This window comes from Alnus glutinosa, chromosome 3 (assembly GCF_958979055.1).
Source record: "Alnus glutinosa chromosome 3, dhAlnGlut1.1, whole genome shotgun sequence".
Taxonomy (NCBI): domain Eukaryota; kingdom Viridiplantae; phylum Streptophyta; class Magnoliopsida; order Fagales; family Betulaceae; genus Alnus; species Alnus glutinosa.
The window spans coordinates 14,651,389-14,666,109 of record NC_084888.1 but is presented as its reverse complement, the minus strand read 5'-3'; the positions used below and the strand labels follow the sequence as shown (position 1 = coordinate 14,666,109).

General features: G+C 35.6%; 1 long non-coding RNA gene across 1 annotated transcript; it reads right to left on the bottom strand.

Annotated features, from left to right (window-relative positions):
* Positions 1–10,689: 10,689 nt before the first annotated feature.
* Positions 10,690–14,404, bottom strand: LOC133862404 (uncharacterized). The gene is made up of 3 exons (XR_009899218.1): positions 14,211–14,404; positions 12,159–12,258; positions 10,690–10,965 (listed from the first exon to the last, which is right to left on the bottom strand). It is a non-coding gene; the product is annotated as an uncharacterized LOC133862404 (long non-coding RNA).
* Positions 14,405–14,721: the final 317 nt, after the last annotated feature.

The following is a 14,721-nucleotide window of genomic DNA, read 5'->3' as shown; positions in this document are numbered from 1 at the left end:
ACACGGCTGTGTGGTACAGTCCTAGTTAATGTATACTTGTATTTCTCAGATTGTTCTATATATATTCAAGCTACTGCACTACAGAGAGGTAGGCAGCATTATACAAAATATCTTTAAATCGTATATGCCCTTCCAACCTTGGCTTCATATCTTCTTTCTTTTTCTTCCCATTCGGGTTCAGTTCTGGTTTTGTAAAAGTCACTCCCTGCTCTTCCAACCTGTGCTTCTTCTCTTGTTCTTTCTCCTTCACATTCTGCCCCAGCCTCTCCTTGCTGTTTTCAGCTGCTTCTAGATAGAGGAACATGAATTCTTTTGACCTGCCCGAATTACCTTTAATGCCATGTAATATTATTGGCACCTTCTCCCACACAAACTGCATCTCTAAGGTCTCAAAATTCTAGCGAATGGGCCCCAAAATTCGCAACCATTGAGTGCCTAGCACAACTTCATAATCTTCCAATTGCAGAATATAAAAGTCTATGGTAAAAGTCATGCCTTGCAATTCTACTGGAACTTGAACACTTACCGGGACTGTGGATCTTTTCTCCTGAGGCGATGGTCACGTCCATCCCTCCCTCCTCTGCAAGTTGTAAGTTTAACACGCGGGCAAGGGATAAACTCATGAAATTATCATTGCTGCCCGAATCAATGAGTACAAAAAACTTTGACAGCCCAATCCTCCCATAAGTCTTCATGGTTTTTGTGGGGTCCTTACCGGTAATGGCATGCAAGGAAATCTCCGGAGTGTCCTCCTCCTCTGCCTCTTGTGCTATCCCATCCCCATCTATATCTTCTATCAAGTATGCCTCAATCATGAACAACTTCTTGCAGCGATGCCCGAGACCAAACTTGTCATTGCACTTGAAACAAAGACCCTTCTCTTGCCTCTCCTTAAGTTCTTCCGGTGTTAACCTCTTGATGGGAAGCGGTGGCTGGCCCGTGGTGCTCCGGGGGGTTAATGGTGGTCTCCATGTGTCCGGATGGACGTTTTTTTTCCAAGAGCCATGTTATGGGCATCATAGACCCTTGATAGGCCGATGGCTGAAGTGACAGTAAGGGGTCGTCCAGCAGTGACGTCCGCCTTGATTTCCTCCTTTAGGCCGCTTATAAAACAGCTAACCAGTTGGCTTTGTGATAAATTTCCTATTTTTGAGAGTAGGGACTCGAATTGGGCTTGGTAATCCCTTATACTTCTCGCTGCAATTTGGTTAGCTCTCCAAAGGGATCATAGAATTGGGTAGGCCCGAAACGTGCAAATACCCCTTCTTTGAATTCTGGCCAGCCTATCTCCCTCCCTTCCCGCAGCAGAATTTGGAACCAAAGTTGGGCTTCTCCCTCTAGATGGAAAGAAGCCAAAGCCGCCTTGTCCTCCTAGTGGGTTCCTTGGAACCTGAAAAACTGCTCAGCCCGGCATACCCAGCTGGTCGGGTCTTCTTCCCCATTGAACCGAGGGAAATCGAGCTTGACGTGGCGGTGACCGAAGGCATGAGGCCTTTCTCCTCCCTGGAAATCTTCTCCATCTCCCGCACGTGGTCTCCTATGGCAGTTCTCCCGTGTCATGTTGGTCACGGCCTGAGATCATCTCAAAAGCTTTGGTAATCCGAGCCATAAGCTGCTGGTTTTCTGCTGTCAAGGTCTGCACAATTTGCTCCAAGCTGCCCATGCGTCCTTCCATGGCTTGCTGCTGGTTTCTCTGTGTGAATGAACGCGTAGCCGGCCTTGCTTCCACCGAAAAATCTTGGTAGGCCCTGCTCTTGTTGTGGGAACGGCCTATGGTGAATAACTTGCTTCTTCTATAATTTTTTTCTGGTTTCTTTTGAGGGAAACCGGGCCTCAAGGTTTAACAATATCTTGTTAAAGGGAGGGGAACCCTAGCTCTGATACCACTTAATGTAATCAAATAGTAAAGGAACAAAGGGAAGGGGATAAATGCTACTTTAAGAGAGCCGTGATATCCAATGGCTACTTCGAGAGAGCCTTGATCTCCAAAACAACAAAAAATATTTAGGTTTGATAATAATTCGGCATGCTCTTTATTGAATAGGGTTTACACTTATATAGAAGATAGTTAGGTCATAAGACATAACCATTAGGTCTAGCCGTCATAACATCATGCAAAAAATAAACTAGGAAGGAAATAAACTAATGGAAAATACATTCCTTATTGGTTAAAACACTTAAGGAAATAAAATATTGAGAATTATACTCCTTATTCCAGCCGGCTGGGAGCTGCTTGGTGGCTACGGCATTGCCACCTAGCCCTAGGAAAATCTAAACGTATTAGTCCGTCCCTTAGACAAGGTTTTCTACAATAGTGGAGTGCTTCTCATTCATTGCTTTCATCACTCTATCAAGCATGGCCTACATATCGGTGAGTCGCGCGTCCACATGGCTTCCCACTTTGGGCTCCTCCTCACGATTCCCTTTCAAGCCACTCTTTGGGGACTGCCGCTGGTTCTCCTCTGGGTTCCTTGTGTCATGTTCTTCATTCGTACCATTTCCTCCTCCTCCACAACATGGGATTGGCTCCCGTACACTGTGATGTGACGGTTCTTGGTTTCGTTGCTGGAGCTGCTGCATCATTGCATGGTTCTGTTGCATGATCAGATCTATGTTTTGAGCTATTTTGCTACAACTGGATCTCTATGATGGAAATCCTTTGGTCCTTGGGGTTCGGCTAGGTCGACGAGCCAACATCATTCCCTCTAGCACTCATTGATCTGGTGTTGGGCATATGGCTGTTGGTCTAGGAATCGATAAACAATACTAACTGATGATGTAGTTGATCACACGACCAACCTTAAAACACGAATGCCTACAAGAAAGAATTGGGAAATGAGCTCGGAGACTTGCCAGCGGGGGATTTTTCAAATACTTAAGTTAGTAAGATTTTTTTTTTCCCAAATTTTTTATGGAAAGGAGAATGCACTAGCAGTAGGGTATGAAGAGTATCTACCAAGAGTGGTGCCTTCCATTACTAATGCAAAGTATTTCTTCCCCTATATGGCTCTAGCCAAGTGTTGTCTACTGATAGGGCACAATCCTGGCCAAGTGTGGCATTTGTTTTACATCCTCTAGTGAGGTATGTCCTTTGCCAGGTATCGTTTGCTGGCAGGTATGGTTCTAGCAGGGTAGTGGCATTGAATTCCTTACCTCCTGTAACCGTTATCAGACATCGTGTGGTACTACGTGACTGTGGGTAGATTAAGGGTGTTGCATGATTCTTTGCCAAGAATATCGGGACAATTGAGTTGAAATGGCAGAGTAGTTATTCCCTGCAATGCATCCCTTTTTGTTCTTTGAACTGCTGGCTAATTGATTCGCTTAGCCCATTGGGACTTGTGGTTTGGGCCCAACTGATAAGGCCCCATGTGTCTCATCAGCTGTTACAGCAAGACACAAGCTGTCTTCAATCGTCTAGTGGCGTTACCATGAACTCACCAACGAGATTTTTTTTTTTTTTTTTCCTTTTTTTTTGTTTTTTTGTTTTTTTGTTTTTTTTTTTTTTATCCTGCGGTGGCACATATATTGAGAGAGAGGCTTATATGGGTTTATTGAATGATGGCAAAACCTAGGCGGCTAGGCTTTCGAGAGGGCTGCCAAAAAATGGGCTAGGCAAAAGGAAACACAAGTCGGCTGCAAAGTGCCCAACGGCCTACAAACACAACTTTAGGAAAAGGCCACAAAACCACCACGTGACTTGATGGCATCAAGTCACATTAAAACACTTCTCTGTCTATATTTGTGAATGGTTACTGATAAGCGTTGAATGTTACACATTCAAGCCCCTTAACTCGCATATGTTAGGCCCTTAGTTTCATTGTAATATAATGTTTTGTGTTGTTTTTGTGTTTTAGGCATTCTCAGGTGACTAAGGAAAAATGCAAGTAAATCCATCACTTTTAAGGCTTGAAAAGCAAATCCTGCATGCTGTAGGAAAAATGGACTCGTGCGCACCAACTACCTAGGCTCGAGCGCATTTGTGCGGCAGAATTGACATCAAGACAGAAATCAGAAAATGAAAGAGTTTTACTTCTCTTACTTGGACGAAAAGTTTTAGAAGGCTACAAAATCAATTAGGGTTGCTCTTGTACTCTATAAACACACCTTATATTCGTGCATTAGAGGCATGCGACATTACATAATAGAAATTAATAGGATTAGTAGCTAGGTTTTGAGAGAAACGTGTAGAAATTCCAATAGCTTCTTGGGATTGATTTCTCCTCTACGAAGGCGATTTCCAGCATCTCCATGAGTGGCTAATTCATCCATAGGGTATTGATGTAGCCTTTTCCAAGTAATAATGGTGTAACTGTGTTTTTCTTTGAAAATTCTATGAATATGAATGATGGTTGTTTAATCTTGAGATTATGCTTTAACGTTTATATTCAATTTTGATAAACCTCTTATCTTGTTTTAGAAAGTTGTTTATCTCTATTTAATTCAACCTTCGGATTTTTTGTGATTATACGAAGGATAGTTTTACAATAGTTTTAATGGATACGAAATCAAGAGGGTTTGATAGGCCATGCCTAAGAAGAATGAATTGTTCTACACCCTAGTTAGTTTAATTTAGATAGAACAATGCATGCCTTGCCGGAAGATGAGTTATGCTTATCATTTGATTATGTGTATGCTAATTAAGAGATTTGATAGTTCATACCTAGGGAAGATGGATCGTATTGCATCTTAATGGTTAGATAGACGATCCGTGCCAACCAAAGATGAGTTATTCTTATTTCTTAATAAAAGAATTTTCTTGACGACATCATTGGGTGCTTTACAAACACACACGAGTCATATCATTCATGTATGCGAAATTTTCATGTTAAATATAATTTACCATTATTATGAGGTTAGCGGCGAAATCAATACTACTGTGCTCTTTGGCATGGCAATTTCAATCAGTTATGTCATGTAAACGTTTGTTTTAGGATATTTGTGTACCTTGTGGTTGAAGGTGGTTCATGCTGTTGGAGGTAAAGTTCCTGTTCTCTTTGATGGAGGAGTGCGGCGAGGAACGGACATCTTCAAGGCATTAGCCCTTGGGGCACAAGCTGTCCTTGTAAGCTCTCCACCCCAAACTATTTAATTCATCTAACTTATGAATTTCCTCTCACACTTCTTTTCTCCATATGCACCGTTGGACAAGTAATTGCTTTCTCAAAAGGAGTATTCTTTTTCAGTCATTCACTCTGTAATCACAATTGTGTGAGTTTTCAAGGTAAATATCTACACATCATTGAAACACTTTGCACGTTGAGACTGCTGGATATGTTTTATAGGAGAAATCAGGAGGGTTTTGGGGTTTATGGTAAATCTAAAGATTGCCAATTATAGCTACAACAAGGGGCAGAACCACAGCAAGCATTGGGGGCAGTAGTCCTCCCAAAACTTTCAAAATTCTCCAAAAAATATATGTTTTTTCTTTCTTTCCTTTTTTGCCCGTCCCTCCTTACCTAAAAGTCTAGTTCTGGCCCTGGCTATAACCAATTTTTGCTTCTCTCTTTTGATATATTTGTAGTCTTAATCATTGCTCTTTTAAGCCGACTGTAACCTATATATATGTTGTTGAAGATTGGAAGGCCTGTTATCTTTGGGCTGGCAGCAAAGGGGGAATATGGGGTGAGACGAGTCATCCAAATGCTGAAGGATGAGCTTGAGCTCACCATGGCGCTATCCGGCTGTCCAAGTGTGAAGGATATTACTAGAAGCCATGTGAGGACAGAGCGTGAAAGACTCCCTTCAATGCTTTAATGTTATATTATTGAAGCATTAAGATTGTATGGTGGAGATAAATGACTCAGACCATCAATCATACATGAAATTATGTAATGGATTTTCTGATTGGATAGTTAATCATAGCCAGGTATACATTCATACTCAGGTCTGGAATATCTTACATCTTGCCATGAATCTTCAATTATTAAGTTGGCATGTATGCAGATTGTGGGTTGGGCCATGAAAAATTTCGTCAGTCATATCTTTTCTTGTAGTTTAAGTAAATGCGGTTGAGTTCCACATGTGGAAATTCTACTTACAGAAGTTGAAGCTTAGTGTTTTTTTATTTTTATTTTTTTCAAGCAATTTTTTTAGTGAGTCGTTATTTTCTGTTTTTACTCGTAGCTCATGCAAAATTTCATAAAATCCAAATAAAATAAGGTAGTCTTAAACGTGATAACGGAATCTAAAGTTATGGCATTTGAAATTTATTGGTTTAAAAATATATTAGACTTATTATGACAACAATCTTACATCTCAATAATGTCTTTTACATGTAGCCTTCTATAATGTCTTTTAAATGATTTCTTATTAAAAGTTGTTCTCTGAGTGACTCTTTACCTTAAAATATTTAACTATCAATTTTTAAGACTAACTGAAAAAAAATTTGGCCATTTTGAGTATAAATATGATCCTACTGCATTTCTTTTCGGACTAAACCCTATATGTTTGTACTTATATGCAAAATAATGAATTCATTAAGGATAAAATTGAATTATCAAAAATATAGTTAATAATTCTAAAAGAGCCAAACTTTAGGTAGGGTATAATTATGACTTGAAAAGCAGATGTGGCAACGATAGCAACTGAAGCAAAAAATAAAAAGGTTAAAAGATTAAACAAAATTGAATGGCTCTAGTGGCATTCTACCTTATTTAGTTGATGCTACTATGACCAGCCAGGCCTACAAACATCTTTATTTAAATCTGGACTAAATTAGCGTAGCAGGTACATCTCTCTACACATTTCTCTTCTCTAAATTTAGTCAAAACCTTTGCTTGAAACCCTGCAGTGGCTGTCCAGATTCTGTAAACTCTAGATTAAACAACCTCAGTTATTGTAGGTATGTGCAGTTTCTGCAGATCATGTACTAAATATAGACAAGATACTTGTTCAAATACTGTTCTAATCACGTGTGTTTAAGATTTTAATGGAGTAACTGATTTTTCATTTTAGCCCATCAAAATATTTGAATATACTACTTTATGCAAGAAATATTTTTCATACGATGATTTAATGAAAATCTTGATACTTAATCGTATTATTCAAATAATCATATCATATACAATGACAATGTAATTGGTATAATTCCAAATCAATTGATTAGCATTAAAATCAACAATGTGTTTCTTATAATCACAAATTGAGTATAATTATTAGAATTCATATCATTAGATTATATGATCATATGGATTATCACTAGAATTTATATGAAATGTATTTGATATAAAATTTATATGATATTAAATCTTAAGTGATATGACACATTATATCTTTATTATATAATGTAATAATCATATTAACAATACTTATTTTGTATCATTGTATAATTAAGTTTGATATAAGTTCTAACAATGTACTATATATGATGTAACAACAATAAATGATGTGATCAAACAATTTGATTTAATTTAAGTATGATCTAACAATTTATATTATATTAAATCTCATGTCATATAGCATAATATATAATGTAATAATCATATAAAAAATACTTATTTTGTGTCATTGTATAATTAACTGTAATTTAAGTTCTAATAATATACTCTGATGTAACAACAATAGGTGATGTGATCTAACAATTCTTTTGATTTAATTTAAGTATGATCTAACAATTTATTTGATATTAAATCTCATGTCATATGGCACAATGTATAATGTAATAATCATATTAACAATATTATATCATATAAATGTTATTATTAGATACTAAGGAAGTTATGATAAGTAATTAAGTATGATTCATAATTTTCATATTATATTATAAATAATCTCATATCATATGATATGAATCATAATTCATAACTATATATAATTCAAATTTTATCTATAACAATAATTATTATAGCCACATAATAACATAGTCTGAACTACACAAGTCATAACTCATAAGTATACAATTCACGCTAAATAACTAATATAAATTATAATGATTAAGTATCTAGTTACTTAGATAATTACTTAGATAATTTTGTTACATACTTGATACTTGTAGCTTAAGTATAAAATAATGATTAATTATTATTATTATTATTTTAGTTTAAATATAATTAATAATTTGTAGGCTTTTACTCGTGAGCCTATGAATTAATGAATTATGATTAAGTGTAATTTGTGTAAATGTATAATTATTAATTATGGATTTATGATTAACATTTAACAGATTAACTAATTAATTATAAATGTATAATTATACGAATATGACAATATGTAACTTATAAGTTAGAATTAATTATCTTTAAGTATAAATAATAATTTTTAAAATTTTTAATTAACTTATAAATATAGGCTTATAATTTATAAAGTACTAAGGTATTAACTTATTGCAGAAATGAGAAAATGGTAATTTTTTTTTAAACTTTGAATCATTATATTAACTAATTAAATATGACCGTTAGATTTATTTGTTAATCAATTTCAACTGTTGGATGGCTAATGTGCATTCCAACTGTAGAGCACGAATGACACTGAAATTTACTTAGTGTTTCGCACGTCACGCTATTCATCTATTGACTATTAGTCTATTGTTGAATCATCCAACAACTAATTTATATCAACGCTCAGAATTCATCTGAATCGAGCCATTGTATCCGATCAAACGCAACTTGCGTGTACAAGATTATTTCCTGTTTGAACTCGCGTGCGTGACCTGCGTCACTAGCAGAGTCGCAGCAATGCAGCATGGCTTTTCAGTTTTCAGCCTTTTCCTGTGTTTCCAAATGTTGAACGCATGTTACCGAGGAGACTTTGAAAGTTTCAAAAATTTTGCTGTATGCATTCGAGTTTCGACCGTAGGAACTATTGGCTGGAATAAAACAAAAAATTAAAAAAGGGTACAAAGGAAAAGGGTTGAGATTTTGCATTCATGGAGAATCGTACCACCAGGTACCGGCCTTCTTTTTCTTTTCTTTTTTCTCTCTTTTTCTTGAGGCCTTTTTTTTTGAACACTTCTTGAGGCCTGCTTTTATCTTCAACAGTTCAGCATGTGTAAAGTAGACTCCTTATTTCTCCCACTCTCTCTTCTCTCCCATAATCCCATTTCTTTTCTTCTATTTTTGTTTCTCTTGAAGTCCTGCGTCGGACCTGAACGCGAGAGAGAGATTCAGTGTTTCAGAGATTGAGAGAGAGAGAGACAACCCCAGAGAGAGAAGGTGCAGTGAGAGATGATGAAGAAGAAGAAGATGGTGAAACAATGTGTGAGAATCTGTCATTAATTGGATCAAGAAAAGGTAAATCTCAAGCTTTTACGATTTCGTTATACCCACCATGAGCAAAAATCGAAAATCATGTTAATTCCATAGGATTTAATTCTTAGGGTTGATTTATGTTGAGATTTTGAACCTTTTGTTCTTGCGGGTGTTGGCTTGTTACACTGAAATTTGTCCTCACGAGCCGGGCGAGCCGAGTGCCTTATCGGGCACTCGGCTTGTCAAAAAACCACTACTCACCCTCGAGCTCATGAACATTCTCCATGAGCCGAGCTTGGGCAACCACTACTCGCCCGAACTCGGCTCGTATACATGCCTATCTACAACAGCATCAGATCTTGTTGGTCGCCAACACCAAACACTATTGATCAACACAATAGAGAGTTTAGCATCCACCCTACTTTGAGCATCATAAACAGCTCGAAACCCATGCTTCTCAAACAAAACTCCAGCAGGGTGCCAATTATCCATCCAGATATGAATATTTTTCCCATCCCCTACTTCAAACTTATGGAGATTCTTAGCAGTATCACGCAATTTCAGCAATTTCTACCAACTCCAAGAACAATTCTGAGGAATGCTAATACTCCAAAAGCACATCCTCTTCAAAAGATTCTCTTGAACCAAGGCCACTCAAATAGACCCTGAGCGAGCAAAGAGACTCTAAATATGTCTCAATATAGAGATCTTCCAAACCTCCAAATTTGTCAAGCCCAAACCCCCATCTTTCTTTGGAAAACAAACCTCATCCCAAGCAACTTTAGCCTTTGTAGTAGCACCATCTTTTCCATTCCAAAGAAATCAATTAAATTTCTGATTAATATCCTTTATAATCTTCTTAGGCAAGATGAAAATCCCAGACTAGAAGACTTGAAGGCTATAAAGTATAGAGGCCTAGAGTTAAAGCCTCCCTACAAAAGACAGATGCCAAGAATTCCAAGAAACAATGTGGCTTGTAATCTTGTCTAACAACACTTTACAATCTGCAGCAGAGAGTCTAGAGGATATCTGTAATGACCCACCCCCAATGACACAGTATTGTCTACTTTTTGGCTCCCCCAAACTAGATTTCCCAGGAGGTCACCCATCCTGGTACTACTCTCGCAGAAACATGCTTAACTGCAGAGTTCTGATAGATTCATGCCCATTACGGTTTTAAAACACGTGTCAAGAAAGGTGCTTATATATATATAAGCACATACCCATTCACATACCTAGGTGATGTGGGACATCACCATCACCCCCTTTTAGGACCCAGCGTGTGACGACCTTTTTTTTTTTTTTTTTTTTTAAAAAAAAATTTTATACAAAACATTTGCATAAACATTAATTTCTTAAAATATAAACGGATCTTCACAGTGGCACGACGATATGTCACAAAGCCAACATATGGTACATATCCCATAATATGTATATGGTAAATCAGAGTATAACATCTATCTACTATGTAACGGAAAACATAAACCTAATAGCGGAAATCACATCTTAAACATCTATCATAAATTAATCATAATCAAGAGCCAATATTACATATATCTATTTAAGTCTTTCTTCAAATTAAATACATAACATAAATGACCTTATATAATAACAAGTGACACAGGTGTCACAAACCATAAACAAAACCCATAAAATAGAGGATGCCTATGGTTCTGCAACTACGACCGTCGCGGCGAGTTTCAGTCATAATATCCCAAGTGCACATCTACAACACCATCAACTACGACTGGAGTACCTACAGCCAAATGAACATCATCTATACGGTTGTGGGGTTTGCCACATCCGTATAGGTGGAATTATGAGCCCACCATCTTAGCATAAATACATACACTAAGACCTCAGATGTATACTATTCACTGAGTTTTCGCAATGAACCAACTTTTCATTTTTAGTCATGCGTACACTATAACAGCTACCAATTTTATAAATTTTTGTTTGAAAACCCCAATAGTTGATATAGCAAACACCGAATAATAGAAAATATTTAAAGCATACCAGTTGAGCTTATACGTAGAAGTTTCATTGTTGAAAACAACTACATACATTCTCACCTACTATAATACTTTTATGATTGATGGCACGATGCTTTTTAACACATGCAACCCGACGATAGAAATATACATAAGCTCTTTTCCATTAAAAATTTTATGTATACTAATACGTCTAGTAAAACTACTTATAGTATAAAAACATCACTCATAAAAACAATGCTATACATGCTCATGCTCATAGTTTTATGCCTTGGGAATCTAACTCAAGTATAGTGCCTCAAGGGAATCTAACCCAAGTGAGCACCGCATGGGAATCTAACCCATGGTCGAAGACCTCAAGGGAATCTAACCCAAGTAAGTACTAGTGCCTCAAGGGAATCTAACCCAAGTAGGCACCTCATAAGAATCTAACTCATGGTCGAGGACCTCTAGGGAATCTAACTCAAGTAAGTACCTCGTGAGTACCTCAATGGAATCTAACCCAAGTAGGCACCTCATGAGAATCTAACCCATGTATAATTTCCTGTGGGCTATGAACCTCACTTCGATGCACGTTTAGTGTTCATATGTTTATACCTCATGCCTTAAAATAATATACATTTAATTTCATGAATCATACCTTTAACACATGCTTTCTTTATAAAAACATAAACAATTCAACATGTCATTTCTTAAACAATTTGCATAACTTAACTCACTCTAAAATCATATTCATGTTCCATTGCGATCACAGTTTTCAAAACTCTCAACCATAACATACAGTGACTCCATTCATTTAAACTTCACATATCATATTCATACTTCAAAACATCATCATAATTTCAATATATTCAAAAGTACTCAAATCGTCCAAAACAGTTCATAATCAATATACAGTTGGTTCAAGTTTGTAAAACAATATATATTTTACAATTCATCATATATGAAAATAATACTTCTCAGTGAGTAGAATACTCACCTTGGCTACATTGGACTCTTGACTCGAATATTCCCTTGAATTCTAGTTACTCAAACTCTACATTGGAGAACCAATTAAAGTCTCTAATTTGGACACAATCCTGCAAACATTGGTAAAGTTAGACTACTCTATTGAACTTATACTCTTATGACACATAAACTATCCGCGTGCTCACACGTCGCTTCACTTACTTCTAAGACTAGTTAAGTATCCTAAACTATTATTAGGTTAATCATTGGTTATAGGTTTGTATCTTATCTTGTTTATTTATTATTATTATATCTTATTATCATTATTAACCCTTAATGGCTTGTTACTTATTTACTAAGTTAACCATACATACTTAACTCATATACATGCATATGTATGTTTATGTATATACATATACGCATACAATGCTTATTAAGCTAAACATAGCCTTATAACACACTTAGGTATTTCATTATACATAGATAAACGCATTAATCATATAATTACATTACTAATTGATTTTGGAACCTATTCATGTATTTCTATAATATTACTATTTTGTGTTTGTTGTCTTAGGGTTATTTGGACAATTTATCATTTTACGACATTTTTATTTTAACTATTGTACTTGATACTTAATCTTTATTAACTATTAACCATCAAAGTAATTTAAGCTATAAGACCTTAATATTATAAAACATATTAATCTAATAACTCTTATCAAACTAACTTATAATCACATATTGTAATATACATTCTTTTATTACACTTTGCCTATTTATTTATTAGAGCTTATGGTATATACATAAACCTTAAAGCTTAGTATTATACTTAGGATCAATTTGCTATTAGTCAATCACTCTTATGGACCCTATTATGTCCATTTCAATATCCAAACTATTATTTATGTTTGTTTGATACAATTCTTGCATTTATTTTATATTTAGTTATTCACTTATTTTATCCACCTATTCTTTGTCCCCTATGATAATAATCTTAGGCTTTAGGTGAATAACTTATTTCGTTTCTTAATCTTTAGATACAACTATTAGTATATTTTATACTTTATCTTTTATTAGCTACAACTATCTAGGTAATTTAGATTATAGTAAGGTACTAATTTAATAACTCTTATTAGATTAGATTATAATTCCATTTGTAACATATTCGTTTACTAAAGCTTAAAGCATATGCATAGACTTCTAAACTAGGTATTACACCTTTTGTTATTAGTTCATATCTCTTTGGAATTCTACCTCGATATTAGTTATGTTAATATTTCAATATCACAAGCTATCTATGTTTATTGGACTAACTCGATTATCAATTCTTGTATTTCTTTTACATCAAGTTATTTACTTATTCCCTTAATTTATTCTTTGTTTATACTAATGTATTTTATTTACTATTTATATTAATCTCTATCCATTCACTTGTTTATTATTATTACCCTTTATCCTAATTTTAGTTCAACCCTTGTACATATATGCATTCACTTATCTATTATTATGCCCATAGGAGGAAACAATCAAATTAAATCCCCAATTGGCCATAAACCATACGACCATTCAACCCCAACACCCCAATTCAGTTACTTGAAAATTAGTAACATAAATTAAACTCTATCCCTACAAAACTACATAAATCCAAAATGCTCAACTCCAATTTTGGCTAACATCAAGAACTCAATTCATAGGCAAAATAATCTCAAGATATTTATAATTCCAATTTCTACGAAAGCCCAACATCAATTCAAAGACATAGCAAAAGCCCCAAAATTTCCAAACAAAACCCTAGATTCGGACTCAAATAGAAATATAACAAATTAACATGATTTCAAGTTATAAATCCAATGGGTATGATGAAATTACAAAGAGAAGCTTCAAACCATATCATTCTAGCTTCTATGTGCGAAATGCCCATACAACAAACTCAAAATCACTAATAAACTTTCAAAACCGAAACCCACTTCTCACTTTAATCTAAAATTCGCATCTAGAAAAATCCCTAATGGCCCACATGATTTCTATGATGCATAAACAATGGGTGACATGAAAACACAACGAAAAGCTAGAAATCTACCTCACAAACGACCCATAACCGGACTTCTTCTTTCTCTTCTCTGTGTCATGCTCTAAATCTCCCTCTCAAAAATCTGCAACGTCTCACTCTCGGCATCAATCTCTCCCATGGCAGCTCTCTCTCACGGCCATGTGTGTGTGAGTGAGTGAAGAAGAAATGTGGAAGAGAGCAATGTGAAGAGGGGAGAGGGAGGGGCTGCGTGAAATGGAGAGAAGAAAAGAAAGAAAAGAAGAAAAGAAAGAGGAATAGGAGAGAGAGAGAGAGTGAGTGGGACACTTGTCCCATTGTGGGTGGTTGGGAGAAGATGATGTTATCTTCTCCTAACCAATCCAAGGGTGACATGTAGCAAAGTGAGATTACATTTTTATTTAAATGCCTAGACTTCCATAAATTACACTAGGACCCACAATATTAAAATCCTATCTTTTAATAACTAATATATAACCCCACATTTAATTTAATTACTCACTACTCATTTAATTCATTATTTATTCCATTAAGACCCATTATT